We start from the raw sequence: 18,063 nt of genomic DNA, 5'->3' as shown, positions 1-18,063 counted from the left end.
TTTAAGACAAACGTTTAGAAACAATGCGAAACAAATCCAAGCGTTTCACATTTTTATCAATTTAAGGCAAACGTTTACAAACGTTACGAAACAAATCCAAACGTTTAACCTTTTTAGCAATTAAAGCCAAACGTTTACAAATGTTACGAAACACATCCAAGCGTTTCACCTTTTTAGCAATTTAAGCCAAACGTTTACAAACGTTGCGAAATAAATTCAAACGTTTCACATTTTCAGCAATTTAAGCCAAACGTTTACAAACGTTACAAAAAATATCCAAACGTTTCACCTTTTTAGTGATATAAGGCAAATGTTTACAAACGCTACGAAACAAATCCAAACGTTTCCCTTTTTTTAGCAATATAAGCCAAATGTTTACAAACGTTATGAAACAAATCCAAGCCTTTCACATTTTTAGTAATTTAAGGTAAACGTTTACAAACGTTACGAAACAAATCCAAGCGTTTAACCTTTTTAGCAATTTAAGCCAAACGTTTACAAATGTTACGAAACACATCCAAGCGTTTCACCTTTTTAGAAATTTAAGCCAAACGTTTACAAACGTTGCGAAACAAATTCAAACGTTTCACCTTTTTAGAGATTTAAGCCAAACGTTTACAAATGTTACGAAACAAATCCAAATGTTTCACCTTTTTAGCGATTTAAGCCAAACTTTTACAAACGTTACGAAACAAATCCAAACGTTTCACCTTATTAGCGATTTAAACCAAACGTTTACAAAAGATACAAAACAAATCCAAACGTTTCACCTTTTTGGTGATTTAAGCCAAACGTTTACAAACATTACGAAACAAATCCAAACGTTTTACCTTTTTAGCGATTTAAATCAAACATTTAGAAACGTTACGAATCAAAACTAAACGTTTAAAACGTTACGAAATAAATCCAAACGTTTTGCACTTTTAGCGAATTAAGCCAAACGTTTACAAATGTTACGAAACAAAACCAAGCGTTTCCCCTTTTTAGCAATTTAAACCAAATGTTTACAAATGTTACGAAACAAATCCAAGCGTTTCACCTTTTTAGCAATTTAAGCCACACATTTACAAACGTTACGTAACACATTCAAGTGTTTCACCTTTTTAGCAATTTAAGCAAAACGTTTACAAACGTCACGAAACAAATCCAAACGTTTCACCTTTTTAGCTATTTAAGACAAATGTTTACAAACGTTACGAAACAAATCCAAAAATTTCACCTTTTTAGCGATTTAAGCCAAACGTTTACAAACGTTACGAAACAAATACAAACGTTGCACCATTTTGGCAATTGAAGCCAAACGTTTACAAACTTTACGAAACAAATCCAAACGTTTCACATTTTCAGCAATTTAAGCCAAACGTTTACAAACGTTACAAAAAATATCCAAACGTTTCACCTTTTTAGCGATATAAGGCAAATGTTTACAAACGCTACGAAACAAATCCAAACGTTTCCCTTTGTTAGCAATATAAGCCAAACGTTTACAAACGTTATGAAACAAATCCAAGCCTTTCACCTTTTTAGCAATTTAAGCCAAACGTTTACAAACGATATGAAACACATCCAAGCGTTTCACCTTTTTAGCAATTTAAGCCAAACGTTTACAAACGTTACAAAACACATCCAACCGTTTCACCTTTTTAGCGATTTAAACCAAACATTTACAAAGTTACGAAACAAATCCAAATGTTTCACCTTTTTAGCGATTTAAGACAAACGTTTACAAACGTTACGAAACAAATCCAAACGTTTCACCTTTTTTGCGATTTAAGCCGAACGTTTACAAACGTTACCCAACAAATCTAAACGTTTCACCATTTTAGCGATATAAGTCAAACGTTTACAAACATAACAAAACAAATCCAAACGTTTCACCTTTTCAGCTATTTAAGCAAAACGTTTCCAAACATTACGAAATAAAACCAAACGTTTAAAACATTACGAAACAAATCCAAACGTTTCACATTTTTAGCGATTTAAGCCAAATGTTTACAAACGTTACGAAACAAAACGAAGCCTTTCACCCTTTTAGCAATTTAAGCCAAACGTTTACAAACGTTATGAAAAAAATCCAAGCGTTTCACCTTTTTAGCAATTTAAGCCAAACGTTTACAAACGTTACGAAATAAACCAAACCTTTCACCTTATTAGTGATTAAAGGCAAACATTTACAAACACTATGAAACAAATCCAAACGTTTCTTTTATAGCAATTTGAGCCAAACGTTTATAAACATTACAAAACAAATCCAAATGTTTCACCTTTTTAGCAATGTAAGGGCAAATGTTTACAAAATGTTACGAAACAAATCCAAACGTCTCCCATTTAGCAATTTAAGCCAAATGTTTACAAACATCACGAAACAAATCCAAATGTTTCACGTTTTTAGCAATTTAAGCCAAACGTTTACAAACTTTACGAAACAAATCCAACTGTTTCACCTTTTTAGCAATTTAAGCCAAACGTTTATAAAGGTTACGAAACAAATTCAAACATTTCACCTTTTTAGCGAATTAAGCCGAACGTTTACAAACGTTACAAAACAAAACCAAACGTTGCACCTTTTTAGCAATTTTGGACTAACGTTTACAAACGTTATTAAACGAATTCAAACGTTTCCCCATTTTAGCGATTTAAGCCAAACGTTTAAAACGTTACGAATCAAAACTATTTAAACTATTTAAACGTTATTAAACGAATTCAAACGTTACGAAATAAATCCAAACGTTTCACCTTTTTAGTGATTTAAGCCAAAAGTTTACAAACGTTATGAAAAAAATCCAAACTTTTCACATTTTCAGCTATTTAAGCCAAACGTTTACAAACGTTGCGCAACAAAACCAAGCATTTAACCTTTTTAGCAATATATGCCAAACTTTAACAAACGTTACTAAACAAATCCAAGTGTTTCCACCTCTTTAAAAATTTAAGCCAAATGTTTACAAACGTTACGAAACATATCCAAACGTTTCACCTTTTTAGCGATTTAAAGCAAACGTTTACAAACGGTACGAAACAAATCCAAACGTTTGACCTTTTTAGCGATTTAAGACAAACGTTTAGAAACAATACGAAACAAATCCAAGCATTTCACATTTTTAGCAATTTAAGGCAAACGTTTACAAACGTTACGAAACAAATCCAAACGTTTAACCTTTTTAGCAATTCAAGCCAAACGCTTACAAATGTTACGAAACACATCCAAGCGTTTCACCTTTTTAGCAATTTAAGCCAAACGTTTACAAACGTTGCGAAACAAATTCAAACGTTTCACCTTTTTAGCGATTTAAGCCAAACGTTTACAAACGTTACGAAACAAATCCAAACGTTTCACCTTTTTAGCGATTTAAGCCAAACGTTTACAAACGTTACGAAACAAATCCAAACGTTTCACCTTTTTAGCGATTTAAGCCAAACGTTTACAAACGATACAAAACAAATCCTAACGTTTTACCTTTTTAGCATTTTAAGCCAAACGATTACAAATATTACGAAACAAATCCAAACGTTTTACCTTTTTAGTGATCTAAATCAAACGTTTAGAAACGTTACGAAACAAAACTAAACGTTTAAAATGTTACGAAAAAAATCCAAACGTTTCTATAATATCCCGTAAATTTTTGTTTAATTTTTCCGATGAGTTCTGAAAATAATTTCGAATCGTTAAGGAATTTTGATTCGATTGGAGTTTTGTTTTAATATTCGTTTTGAGTTGGTTCATATCTTATTATGGGTGTTTTAATTTTTAAAAGATATTAAAAATAATAAATAAAAAAATCATTTTGCAACCTGCCCAGCACAGGTCTCGAACGAGACCTGTGCTGAAATAGGTTGGTCTCGTTCGAGACTCAGAGTCTTGAACGAGACCCAGTTGTGTTATGCCAAATAACGTTGGAAACATTATTCTCAGCCTACCAACTCCAAACCTATTTCGTATATATAGTTGTGCATGTCTCTTTTCTACCAAACCTAATAATTTCTTCATCACTTTAAATCAAACTCAGCCGCCACCCTTCTCCTCTCAATCCCGGAAATCATAACGTTCGTTCGTTCGTTTCATCCATTCCAATCCGGTAAGAATTCTCTTTGGTTTTCTGCTTTTGTTTCGACATCGCATCACCGATCTTAACTATTATCTCTATCGTTTAGGTAAAATTCTAAGTTGTGATTCATTCGTTCATCTATTCCTTGTTGTTCTCTATCATCGCTACGTTTCAGAATCAATAACGGTACGTAAAATCTCTTACGTTGCCGCCGTTATGATTCGCCGTATTCTTGATACTTTGCTACGTTTTCTTATGTCTGTATTGCTGCCAATGTTTAGTGTATGTAACTTTACTTGTGGTTAGGGTAGAGATCGATGTTGCGTGAGTTGTGTTTGCCTAATCGTTGTGTTGTTGGCAATCGTCGGACTCGACCATAAATTCTGTCGTCAACGTGAAATTGCCATGATGACTGTGACATGTTCTTGATCTCATTCTTGATAATTCTGTGATGTTCTAAGGATGGTTACTTGTGATTATTTAGAGCAATCTTGACCTAGGTTTACTTGGTTGTTTCTTGGTGATTCATGGTTTAAATTGATAGCATATATGATTCTAATTCATGGTTGTTGGCGGGATTGATATTCTGTTGAAGAGGAAGAGGATGCCCAATTGGCCAAGTTAGCCACTAAATGATTTCCTTAAAGACAATTAAACCCCTTAAGTTGTTTCTAGCTATGTTATTATTTAATAATAACTTTTCTATTTGTTTCAATTTTTAAATAGACAATTTGAATACGTTAAATATTTTATGACTTAAATTAATATAATTACTCGGGTAATTATATTTAATTTTAATTGAAATGTGAATTTGGCTAAATTGCAGTTTAGCCACTATAAATTCTAATAACTTATTCAAGTTAAGTTTTATCTATAGGATAACTTTTGGGTTGTTGTTTGTTTTATAATTTAGTAAATTGAAAACGAGTAATTAAATTTGATTTCGAAAATCAAATTAGCTAAATTACAGTTTAGTCCCTAAACTTTTATAAACTTAAAATGGTTAAGTTTTAGTTGTAATTTAGGTTACTTGAATTTCAAGTTATTGAATTCTATTTCAAAAATAGGATAATTATTTTATCAAGTATTTTAATTTATAAACTCGGGTTTATAAATTTAATAAACTTTTGAACCGGGTTAGACTTTGGTCGCCCAGCAAGTGGGAAGAAGCTTGCTAGTTTTTAATAACTCGGCTGACTCACTGATATGGATTTTTAACTTGGGATAAATTAAAGGCTTAATTGCACAAAAAATCACCAACTTTCGCGTGTTTTTGGTATTTAACATAATCTTTTTTCTTGGCATAAAAAATTGTCAACTTTCATTTTTTGGCATATTCATCCACATAACCGTTTTCTTTGAAAAATTAAGCGCAAAACGATGTTGTTTTAGCGTAAAACGGCGCCGTTTTATATTCCAAACGGCGTCGTTTCACATCCCGTGGACAAATATGCCAAAAAATGAAAGTTGGTGCTTTTTTATACAAAGAAAAAAAATTATGTTAAATACCAAAAACACGCGAAAGTTGGTGATTTTTTATGCAATTAAGCCTAAATTAAATTGTTTAATATATTATTTGAATTGTAATTTAATATATAATTTATCTGGTTTGATTTCTATAACTTGGATTATAGATTTAATACGTTTTAAATCTTATGTGTTCGATTATACGTTGGCTTTGCTTTGTGTGTGCTAGTCCTATGTGGTGTCTAGTACTCTTTAGAGTTAGGGTCTGATTTTAATTATGATTTTAATATTTTAATTAGACCAATCGACTGTTCATACTTCAGAGGCGAACCAGAGTTAGGTGCTTGTCAGGATCACGTGGATTTAGCAAGCAGTGAGTTTATATCACTATTTACCTCTTTATTAAGCAAATATTATATTTTGTATATGTATATGTATAAACAGCTTTTGAACTGTTTTTTTTTTTTGGCATTGTGGATTTGATTTGAAACGTGTTACTCGATGGGCATCATCGGGACAGCGTGCGCACCAGTAATGATTATGGTATTGAGGTAGGTTTGCAATACGTCTCACCTTAGTGAGGACACCGGTGGAAGATACGTCTCCTGGGCTCACTATTTATTAAGTGATTGTCACAACCCATTTTCATGAATCGTGACCGGCACTAGGGTATGGGTATGATTGTACCAAAACCCGTAGCAAGCCTTGCGGATAACCAACTTAAACAGTTAAAACAATGTACCTGCAGAAAACCACATGCTCGGGGGCAACCGAGACTTCAGCCTAGTCTAGCAGTACAATAAGCAACATATATTCAAAGTATGCTTATCTCAAATTATAACTCCAACAGTGTGGCAATATAATATAAATACCATAAATACTGTAATCATGCCAAAAGCGATAAAGTAATTACCAACAAACAACAGTCTAAAAATGTAGTATAAGACTAAAACATAAATAATTTGATACTACTACTGCGGTCTAAGAGTTTAAAACAGTTCGACTCTTTTATTCTGAAAATAAATTAAAGAACCTCCGAGAATGAAGAAACGGAGATCAACCAATGATCAAATCATAAACCTGGAAAATTTGGGAAAACAACGGGGTCAGATTTACTGAGTAGAGTTTATATAACCATTTACATTTATTAAGTTAAAAACCTTTAAAACGTTTAATAAAACATTTTCATTATGGATTATCAATGAAACCCTAAAACACAATTCTAAATCCATTGTCGTGTCAGTGAGACGAATCTCAATAACCGATCCCCGACTATCACTTAATAAATAGTGAGCCCAGGAGACGTATCTTCCACCGGTGCCCTCACTAAGGTGAGACGTATCTCAAACCTACCTCAATACCATAATCATTACCGGTGCGCACGCAGTCCCAATGATGCCCATCGAGTAGCACGTTCCAAATCAAATCCACAATGCCGAAAAACAGTTCAAAAGCTGTTTATACATATACATATACAAAATATAATATTTTCTTAATAAAGAGGTAAATAGAGATATAAACTCACTGCTTGCTAAATCCACGTGATCCTGACAAGCACCTAACTCTGATTCACCTCTGAAGTACAAACAGTCGACGGGTCTAAATAAAATATTAAAATCATAATTAAAATCAGACCCTAACTCTAAAGAGTACTAGACACCACATAGGACTAGCACAACACAATACCAAGACACATTTAATAAATACTTATATTAAATGCATTTCAAATATAACCCAAGTTATAGAGTACAAATCATATAAATATATTTTGAGTGAATCGTAAAATAGCTTAAATAAACCCAAGTTAAAATCCATATCAGTGAGTCAGCCGAGTTATTAAAAACTACCTAGCTTCTTCCCACTTGTCGGGCGACCACAATCTAATCCAAACGTAACTTATTAAATTTATAAACCCGAGTTTATAAATTAAAATAATTCAATAAAATAATTATCCATTTTAAAGTAGAATTCAATATCTTGCAAATTAAGTAACCTAAGTTACAACCCAAAACTTAACCATTTTAAGTTTATAAAAGTTCAGGGACTAAACTGTAATTTAGCCAAATTTGATATTCGAAGTCAAAATTAATTACCCAATCTTAATTTACTAAATTATCAATCAATTAGAAGTCCAAAAGATAAAACTTAACTTAAATAAGTTTTTTAGAAACTTTTAGGGGCTGAATTGTAATATAGCCAAATTGACATTTCAATTAAAATTAAATATAATTATCCGGTAATTATATTAATTTAAGTTATAAAAATATTTAACGTATCCAAATTTTCTATTTAAAATTAAACGAGTTTAAGTTATTATCAAACCGAATTCGATAGGTAAAACTAACTTAAGGGATTCAATTGATTTCAATAAAATAACTTGGTGATTACACATGACATTTAACCATCCTTTTAATTTAAAATCACAACTCAAGTCCTTGCCATTAAAACACCATGAACGATTTCCAATTTAACATTCCCTAACTAACATAAAAAGATTAGACAATGATAACAACATAGAAGCACACTAAGATCCACGCATAGGTCTTACAATCTTTAAACCATATAAAACTAGCAGCTCCATGAAGATAATATAATCTCAGGAGGAAATAAGAAACAGAACATGTAGAAACTGTCATACCATGAAGAACTTCGACAAACCGTCGAACTCAAACCAATTCATTCACGCACCCTAGATAACTATAACGACCTCAACAACAACTAATCACTAATTAATTTTTCATAAGAACAATAGCATTTAGTATTAAAAGAGATGGCAGTAAACTAACGAGAATACGGCGAAACGAACAGCGATAAACAGAGTAATCTTTACGTACCTTTATCGATTTCGAAATGTAACGAATATAGAGAACGAAGAATAATGAGGAACCGTCACAAGAAATCTCAGAATAAAGCGGATTGAACGAATGGAGCGAAGAATGATATGTCTCATATGGGTTTAGAGTGTTTGACGGCTAGGGTTTTATTTAAGAAAAGAAAGAAAGAAAATAGGTTTACAAAAAGTTATGAAACAGGGGCATATAAACGAAGAAGAAGACTCTGCAGTAATCTTAAATAACAAAGTGTATTAGATTTTCTATAATTCTAACATGGGCCTTTTATGATAGAAACAAGACAAAGCAGTGGCTCATATTCACGTGGAAGGTTAATATACAAAACAAATGGGCCAAATCACTTTGCATTCATTTTGCATGAATTATATATTACTTATATATTTATTTTTATAAAAAAAATAAATACTTAACATATTTAATTTATTAATAATAATAATAAATTACTTAAAACTTGACGGAATTTAAATTTAAAAAAAAATTCAAAAATACGGGATATTACAATCTCCCAACTTATTAAAAATTCGTCCTCGAATTTAATACGCAACCAAAATAAATCATAATAGCACCCCAAGTACACAAACAAGCAACTAAAACACATAAGCAATGATACACGTACCTTAAGAAAAGAGGAAAGGATAACGTTTCCGCATATCGGACTCCGTCTCCCAAGTGCACTCCTCAACAGAATGATTTCGCCACAGAACTTTGACCATCAGAATCTCCTTGTTCCGTAACTTACGCACTTGCGTATCAAAAATCTCAACTGGCTGTTCCTCATAGGACAGCTCCTGGTCAATCTCAACGCTCAGAGGCACAATCACATGTGAAGGATCTGAGATGCACTTCCTCAACATAGAAACATGAAATACAGGATGTACCAAAGACATGTCTGGCGGCAGAACCAGACGATAAGCCACAGCTCCAATCCTCTCTGAAATCTCATAAGGACCAACGTACCTCGGTTCCAACTTCCCCTTGACACCTTCGTTTTATCAACGGTACCTTCTCTAAGGTAATCTGAATAATCTTAGCACCAGACAACTTCCGCTCGCCGACCTCTTCCCAGCAGATAGGAGATCGACACTTGCGTCCCTACAGAGCCTCATAAGGTGCCATCTCAATGCTCGCATGGTAACTGTTGTTGTAGGAAAACTCAATCAAAGGCAAATGAGTATCCTAGCTACCCTGAAAATCAAGAATGCACATCCTGAGCATATCCTCCAATGTCTTGTCATGACCCATTTTCATGAATCGCGACCGGCGCTAGGGTATGGGTAATGTAGTACCAAAACCCGTAGCTAACCTTTCAATTAACATGAAAATTCATAAACCTGCAGAAAACCAATGCTCGGGGGGCAACCGAGACTTCAGCCTAAATCTAGCAGTTATAATATACAACAATTAAAATAACATGCTTTCCAATAATAGTCTTAATTCGGCTTAACATAATAATTCTGAATAATAATATAACATGCCAAAGCAATAATAATCCAGTCGGACCAATCCGATAACAACTAAAATAAAATAAAGACGTCTAGTCAACTATTGCGGTCTAAGAATAAAACAGTTTTACAGTTTATCAAAAATAAAGGGAACCTCCGAAGAAAAGTAAATGCGGAGATCACCAGACTCTCTCAGATAATAACCCTGGGAAAAATTGGGAAAATAACGGGGTCAGATATACTGAGATGAGTTTATACCACTATCTACATTTATTAAGTGGAAAACCTTTAAAACCGTTTAAAACATTTAATAACGATATTACGAATAATAGTTGGAACCCTAATCCACAATTCCAAATATAAACATAATCCAATAGGTCTGGTCACGAGAGCTGAGCTACACCGAGTTACCACTGACCACACTTTACCATATCCAGAGTCCCGAGAGCTGTGGTACACCGAGTTACTCTATTTGGTCCCGAGAGCTATGCTCACACCGAGTTACCACATTTCCATATATAACTTACCCGGATCAATACCGGTGCGCACGCAGTCCTAATGATGCCCATTAGGTAGCATGTTCCAACTAAAAGTCATAATATAAAAACAGTTCGAAATATACATACAGTATATATATATTTAATAATAAAATAACAATTTACTTAATAAAGCGGTAAATAGTAAGTACAAACTCACTGCTTGCTAATCCACGTGATAACCGGCAAGCAACTAATCCTGGTTCGCCTCTGGAACACGAACAATAGACTGGTCTAGACAAATAAAATAATTATTAAAAACTGACTTTAACTCTAGAGAGTACTAGACACCACATAGGACTAGCACAATTAACACGTCGGAATTATATAATCCAGAACAACACAAAAATACCCAAAAGGTAACAATGTAGAATTAATACAAGTCTATTGAGTTCTCGCTTAAAATCCAATTTAAAAATATTATTTAATAATCTTTAAATAATAATTAATTTCCAAATAGTGGGTTAGCCGAGTTACCAATAACTACAAAGCTAACCTCACTTGTCGGGTGACCCAAGTCTAACCCGACTCAAAACGTTTATCAAATATAAACCCGAGTTTATATTTATAAAATAATTCGATAAAATAACATCCATTTTAAAAGCGGAACTCAATAACTTCAATTTCAAGTAAACCAAGCTATAACCCAAAAATCTAATCATTTTAAGTTTATAAAATTTTAGGGGCTAAACTGTACTTTAGCCAATTAGGGACTAAACTGTACTTTTGCCAATTAAGGACTAAATTGTACTTTTGCCAATTAAGAACTAAATTGTACTTTAGCCAATTTGATATTTAAAATCAAATTAATTACTTTTGTTTATAATTAATACAAAATACAAAGTTGTTAATCAAAATCCTACTTAAATAAGTTATTAAAACGTTTAGGGGCTAAATTGTAATTTAGCCAATTTATACATAATCGAAATTCGAAATTTAATTTAATTACCCGAGTAATTATATTAGCTTAATTTATAATAACTATCATTTATAATTTGTTAATTAAAAATCAAATCCAAATCCTATTTATTATCAAATGATTGGCAGAATTTTAACCTAAGGGATTTCTTTGATTTAATCAAAACACATACATGACTAATATGGCCATTTGACCATCCTCTTAATTCAAACAAATCAACAGACCCGCCAACCTTGAAATATTCATTTCGCCATTTTTTTAAGCTACTGATCTTGATTTTTAATCTTCAAACCCTTAAGACTTCATATTATAAACACATCATCCATCAAAATCAATAACCCAACATCTTAAAAAGCAAAATCCGTAGTGATCAATTCGAAAAACTCACAAGCAAGGACAATTCCGAATTACTCAATCAAAACTCAACCGAGACATCCATTGTCGATGGAACAAACACAAAACGAAAGCTAAAACGATTTACAACTAACCTACTAAGAGTTTCATAAACATGAATCAATAAAATCATGGCCAAGACTCTTGAAAAGAATTCGGCAGAAACCAAATTCTACAAGAAACAAGTTTATCAAACTTAAAACGGAAACCGTATGTCGATTGAAACGAGATCGATAGCGTACCGTTCCACGAAAACGAGGTGGGGAATCGAAGATACTCGAGTCTAGAATCCACGGTATCAAACGAAACCAATTTCGATCTAGAAACGAGAGAGAACGATCAAAAATACGGAATGCCGTTCAAAACCAAAAACTGAAATCTGATGAACGAAGAGACTTACCGGGACAACAACTTTGACGGATGATTTCAGCGTCGTTTATCAGTAAAAACAGATGTTAAAGGTGGCTAGGGTTTGCTTGTAGTGTGGAGAATGAGTTAGGGTAGAAAATTTCGTATTTAAGTAGGTCGATTAGGTTAGAAACGATTGACGAAAGTTCCCCCCCGCAAGGCTAGGACTGGTCTCGAACGAGACCAGCAGATTTAGGCCAATTCTCGTTCGAGAATTGCCATTCTCGAAAGAGACTAGCTGAATTCAGCTAGGGTCTCGTTCGAGAATGGAATTCTCGAACGAGACTGGCCTCAAATGGCACAGGTCTCGTTCTAGACCTGTGTTTGGGCCGAAAGAAATTTGGTTTGGCCCATGGGCCAAACCCCCATGGGCCAACCAAACCTATATAGGGCTAAAATCAAACCCAATTAAAACCCTATACGTAAACCAAACGATCTAAAATACCGAGAACGACTCAAATTATTTCCGCAACTTAATGATAAAAATTTTAAAAATTCCCTTGATATTACAGTCTGAATAGTTCTCTCAGACTGACCATTAGTCTGAGGATGAAAAGCTGTACTAAAGTCCAATCGAGAACCCAAAGACTCATGTAACGCTTTCCAGATGCTCGAAGTGAAAACAGAACCTCTGTCTGAAACAATCGAAACCGGTACACCATGCAAACTGACAATCCTGTCGATGTACAACTGAGCCAACTTCGAAGCAGGATATGAAACTTTGATCGGAAGGAAATGAGCTGACTTAGTCATACGATCAACTATCACCCAGATGGAATCGTACCCCTGTCGAGTACGTGGTAAACCAACAACAAAGTCCATGGCAATCCGCTCCCACTTCCGCTCTGGAATAGGTAGTGGCTGCAGAGAGCCAAAGGGTCTCTGATGTTCCAGCTTCACCTGCTGGAAAGTCAGACACTTGGAAACGTACTCTGCAACATCCTTCTTCATTCCGCTCCACCAATACGCACCATTGAGGTCATGGTACATCTTGGTAGATCCCGGATGAACACTGTAAGCTGATCTATGCACATCCTCCAGAATCTGATCTCTCAAACCATCCGAATCCAGAACGCACAGTCTAGAACAAAACCTGAGAACTCCGTCAACAAAAACAAACTCGGAATTCCCATCCAGATGGATCTCATCTATAATCCGTTTCAATTGTGGATCCTCGGCTTGTAAAGCTTTAATCCTATCAATCAAAACCGGCTGCACCTGCAGTTGTGCCAACAAAATACCATTCTGAGAAACCTGAAAACCGTAGCCCGAAGCTATCAAACCATGCCACTCTCGAACCATGGGTCTACGCCCAACCTCAGAAATATGGGCCAGACTGCCCGAAGACTTGCGACTCAATGCATCGGCTACCACATTAGCCTTACCAGGATGGTACTAAATAGTACAGTCGTACTCTTTCAGCAACTCTAGCCACCTCCTCTGTCTCAGATTCTACTCTCGCTGATCAAAGATATACTTCAGACTCTTATGATCAGTGAAGATCTCGCAAGTCGCACCGTAGAAGTAGTGCCTCCAGATCTTCAGAGCAAAAACCACAGTAGCTAACTCCAAGTCATGAGTAGGGTAATTCACCTCATGCTTCTTCAGCTGACGAGAAGCATAGGCGATCACCTGTCCATGTTGCATCAACACGCAACCTAAGCCCATCCGAGAAGCATCGCAGTACACAGTAAAACCCTCAATGCCAGAAGGTAACGCCAAAACAGGAGCTGTAGTCAGAATCGAACAAAGGATCACTTTACCCCCTCAACTTGGCACAAAGTATCAAAAACGTCCAAAGTAGGAAAACCGGATCACTTTTACCCTGAACTTGGCAAAACCGGTACAAAAACACCCCTCTGCTGACGTGGCACCTTAAATGGAGAGTGAGGTTCTAATTAATCATTATTTATTCTAATTAATTATAATTAAATATTAACTAATCATAATTCAACCCTAATTAATCTAGGGGCTTTTTTAGATTTTTTCCAAAAAAAATTCAAATTTTTTTTACAGCTCCGGCGAGGAGGAGGAGCCTCCTCGCCGGAGAAGGGAGCTGCTGCTCCTCTTTTCCGAGGAGGAGCAGCAGCTCCGCTCCTCGCCTGAGGAGCGATTTTGCTCCTCAGGCGAGGAGCAGATCTGCTCCTCGCCAAAACGAGGAGCGGATCCGCTCCTCGTTTGACGAGGAAGACGATGAACAGACCCATCTGGGTCTGTTCATCTTCTTCATTTGAAGAAAATGAACAGACCCAGATGGGTCTGTTCATCATTTGATGAATAAAAAATTTGTTCATCAAATGATGAACAGACCCATCGTGGGTCTGTTCATCTTTTGATGAACAAATTTTGTTCATCAAAAGATGAACAGACCCACGATGGATCTGTTCATCTTTTGATGAACATTTTTGTTCATCAATTGATGAACAGACCCACGATGGGTCTGTTCATCAATTGATGAACAAAAATTGTTCATCAAATCTTTGATGAACAGATCCATGGGTCTGTTCATCAAGACCCGTGGGTTTTTTAGAATTTAATTTTTTTTTTATTAAAATATTTTAAAGTTTTAATATTTTTGTTAAAAATTTAATTTGGAAGTTAATTTGTTAGATATATAAAATTTGGGGGTTAATTTGTCATATAAAATTTTAAATTAAAAGGATTGAATTTTTTTTAAATTATTAGGTATTAATTTAAAATGTTTAAAAAGAATTAGGACTATTTTAAACCTTTTTCTATCAAAAACCACCTTAAGAAACCGAAACCACTTTGAAAACCGGAGAGTGTATCTCACTCTCTTAAGTGAGAGTGGGGAGGGGGGTTTTTGTACCAAATTTGACAAGTTCAGGGTAAAAGTGACCCCATTTTGCTAATTTTGACGTTTTTGATACTTTGCGCCAAGTTCAGGGGGTAAAGTGATCCTTTGTTCAGTCAGAATCTCCTTCAGCTTCTCGAAACTTGCCTCACACTTGTCGGTCCACTCAAACTTAACACCCTTTTGTGTCAGTTTAGTCAAAGGTGCAGATATCCGAGAGAAATCCTGCATGAACCGACGGTAGTAGCCAGCTAACCCAAGAAAACTCCTGATCTCGGTAACTGACCTTGGCCTTTGCCAATCCATAACTGCCTCAATCTTTTTCGGATCAGCCTTGATCCCATCCTTCGACACCACGTGTCCTAAGAAGGTAACATGTTCCAGCAAAAACTCGCACTTTGACAACTTAGCATACAACTGATGTTCTCGCAAAGTCTGTAGTATAGTCCTCAAGTGATAAGCATGCTCTTCCTCACTCCGAGAATAAATCAGAATGTCATCAATGAAGACGATGACAAACTGATCTAAAAAGGGCTTGAAAACTCGATTCATCATGTCCATAAACGCTGCTGGTGCGTTACTCAACCCAAACGACATGACCAAAAACTCGAAATGCCCATAATGCATTCTGAAAGCAGTCTTAGGTACATCGACATCCCGAATCCGAAGTTGATGATACCCGGATCTCAAGTCAATCTTGAAAAAGCACTTCGCACCTTGCAACTGATCAAACAGGTCGTCAATGCGAGGAAGAGGATATCTGTTCTTGATGGTAGTCTTATTCAACTGCCTGTAATCGATACAAAGCCAAAAGGAACTATCTTTCTTCTTAACAAACAGAACTGGAGCACCCCACGGAGAAGTACTCGGTCTGATGAAGCCACTGACCAAAAATTCTTGTAACTGCTCCTTCAACTCCTTCAGCTCAGCAAGAGCCATCTGATACGGCGGTATCGAAATCGGACCAGTTCCAGGAACAACGTCAATGCAGAACTCGATATTCCGATCAGGTGGTAATCCAGGCAACTCCTCTGGAAAAACGTCAGTGAACTCATTCGCTATAGGGACAGTGTTCATACTGCCCACCTCAGCATCCATGTCTCGAACCACAGCTAAGAAAGCTTGACAACCCTTACTCATCATCCGCTTTGCCTTGATCGCAGAAATGAGATTCTTCGGTGTCTCCGCCTTTTCCCCTTAAAAAGAAAAGGGTAGATCACCTGGAATCCAAAACTCAACCGACTTCCCTCGACAGTCGATCGAAGCATAATGGCGTGCCACCCAATCCATCCCCAAAATCACGTCAAATGAAAGTACATCCAAAACAATCAAATCAGCACGCAAGTCTCTTCCATGGATAACCACGGAACACGATGGATACACAACGTCCACCACCACACAGTCAGACAAAGGAGTTGAAAAAGATAAAGGTTCACACAGACTTGTTGGTGTTACACCCAACTTAGCAGCAAAACACGTTGACACAAAAGAATGGGTTGCACCCGCATCAAATAAAACTAAAGAATCTACAAAGGCAATCTGAATAGTACCTTGCACCACTGTGTTAGATGCGAGAGCATCCTGAGTAGTCAAGGCAAAAACTCTAGCCTCACCCTGACTCTGCTGTTGAGAACTCTGTCTAGTACCATAGCTGCTAGAACCTCTGCCACCGTTGCCACGGCCTCCAAAACCACGCCCTCCAGAACCACGGCCTCGTTGGCCACCAAAAGAAGCGGCAGGTTGAGAAAACCCTGCCGGTGCAGAGAACGCTGGTCTCTAACTCTGATAGAATGGCTGAGCGACACTAGCTGCCGACATCTGCTGCCCAGATGCTTGGCACTCTCTGGAAAAGTGACCCGGCTGGCCACAAGTAAAACAACCCCCTGGTGCTAAACGACACTCGCCTGGATGTCGACGTCTGCAATTCCGACAGAAAGGAAAACTAGCACCTCCACTGTTACCGCGCCCAAAGTTGCGGCTGCTATCGCTGTTGCCTGAACTGTAGGTGTACGGCTGATAACTCTTCTTGACACCCCTCTACTTGTTCTCGTACTGAGAAGGTGTCGATTGGTAGCTACCACCACCACTCCGCTGTCCAGGGCCAGAAGACTTCTTAGTCTGAGAAGAACCAGGAATATCCCCAAACTGCAATAACGACCTCTCCATACGCCGAGCACTGTCCACTACGTCTGTAAAGTCTCTGCGTGTCTCAGTCAGCAAACTCATAAAACCGCGCCCTAAGCCTTTTATGTATCCGTCGTTCACCCTTTGCTGATATGCCTGCAAGTCTGGAGCGAACCGACCCAACCTCACGAACTCTGTCGTGTACTCAGATACTGACCTATCATCCCTAGTAAGCGTAAGCAACCTGTCTCTGTGACCCTCTGTCACTGAAAACGGGAAGAAGGAAGCTCTGAATCTCGCCACAAACTGAGCCCAAGAGATGGTAGCCATGTCAACATGAATAGAGCTACGAAACCAGTCCCCAGCTGAACCCTTCATGGACATCTCGACTAGAACGACGGTCTAACGCTCAGTAGCCTGTAGTCGCCGAGCATTCTGCTCAACCTCCTCGAGAAAATCCAGCGCGTCTCCCGAACCGTCAAACTCAGTTGGCTTCAGCCTCATGTAAGCCAGAACAAAATCCCTGTCAGTGGTTCCGACACCACCAACTGCTGCACTACCAGCCCGTGGTTGCTGCTGCTGAACTATCTGACCCAAAACCGCAGACTGATCCTGCATAGCGACCTGACCCGCTTGCAGCTGAACCTGGTTGAGTTGTAAAGCAACAACTCCAGCCAAAAATGTGTTGAAGTCAAAATCGTCCAACTGAGGCTGTGCCACACCTGGTGCTTGAGCACCCCCTGCAGCACCGCGTCCTACGCCTCTGCCTCTGCCTCTGCCAGCTTGACCTCAGCCATCTCGTACTCGACCTGCTCGACCCTGACCAGCTGGGCCTCTGCCTGCTAGTCCTCTACCAGCTTGAACCTCTGGTTCATTCTGGTCCACCTCCATAGAGATCGCGTCATCAGCCTCAACATTTTGCTGAGCCGCAGCACGAGTACGAGTATTCATTCCTAAGAATGAAACAAAATTTCTCAATACAACACAATTTAACCAAATAAACACAACATGGAGAATCAGCCAACAAGTAATCACCCAAGTGAAAACAACATATAAAAAGC

The sequence above is a fragment of the Mercurialis annua genome, linkage group LG3 (assembly GCF_937616625.2).
Source record: "Mercurialis annua linkage group LG3, ddMerAnnu1.2, whole genome shotgun sequence".
Lineage (NCBI taxonomy): Eukaryota > Viridiplantae > Streptophyta > Magnoliopsida > Malpighiales > Euphorbiaceae > Mercurialis > Mercurialis annua.
The sequence above is the reverse complement of the archived record's forward strand: the minus strand, read 5'-3'. Positions refer to the sequence as shown.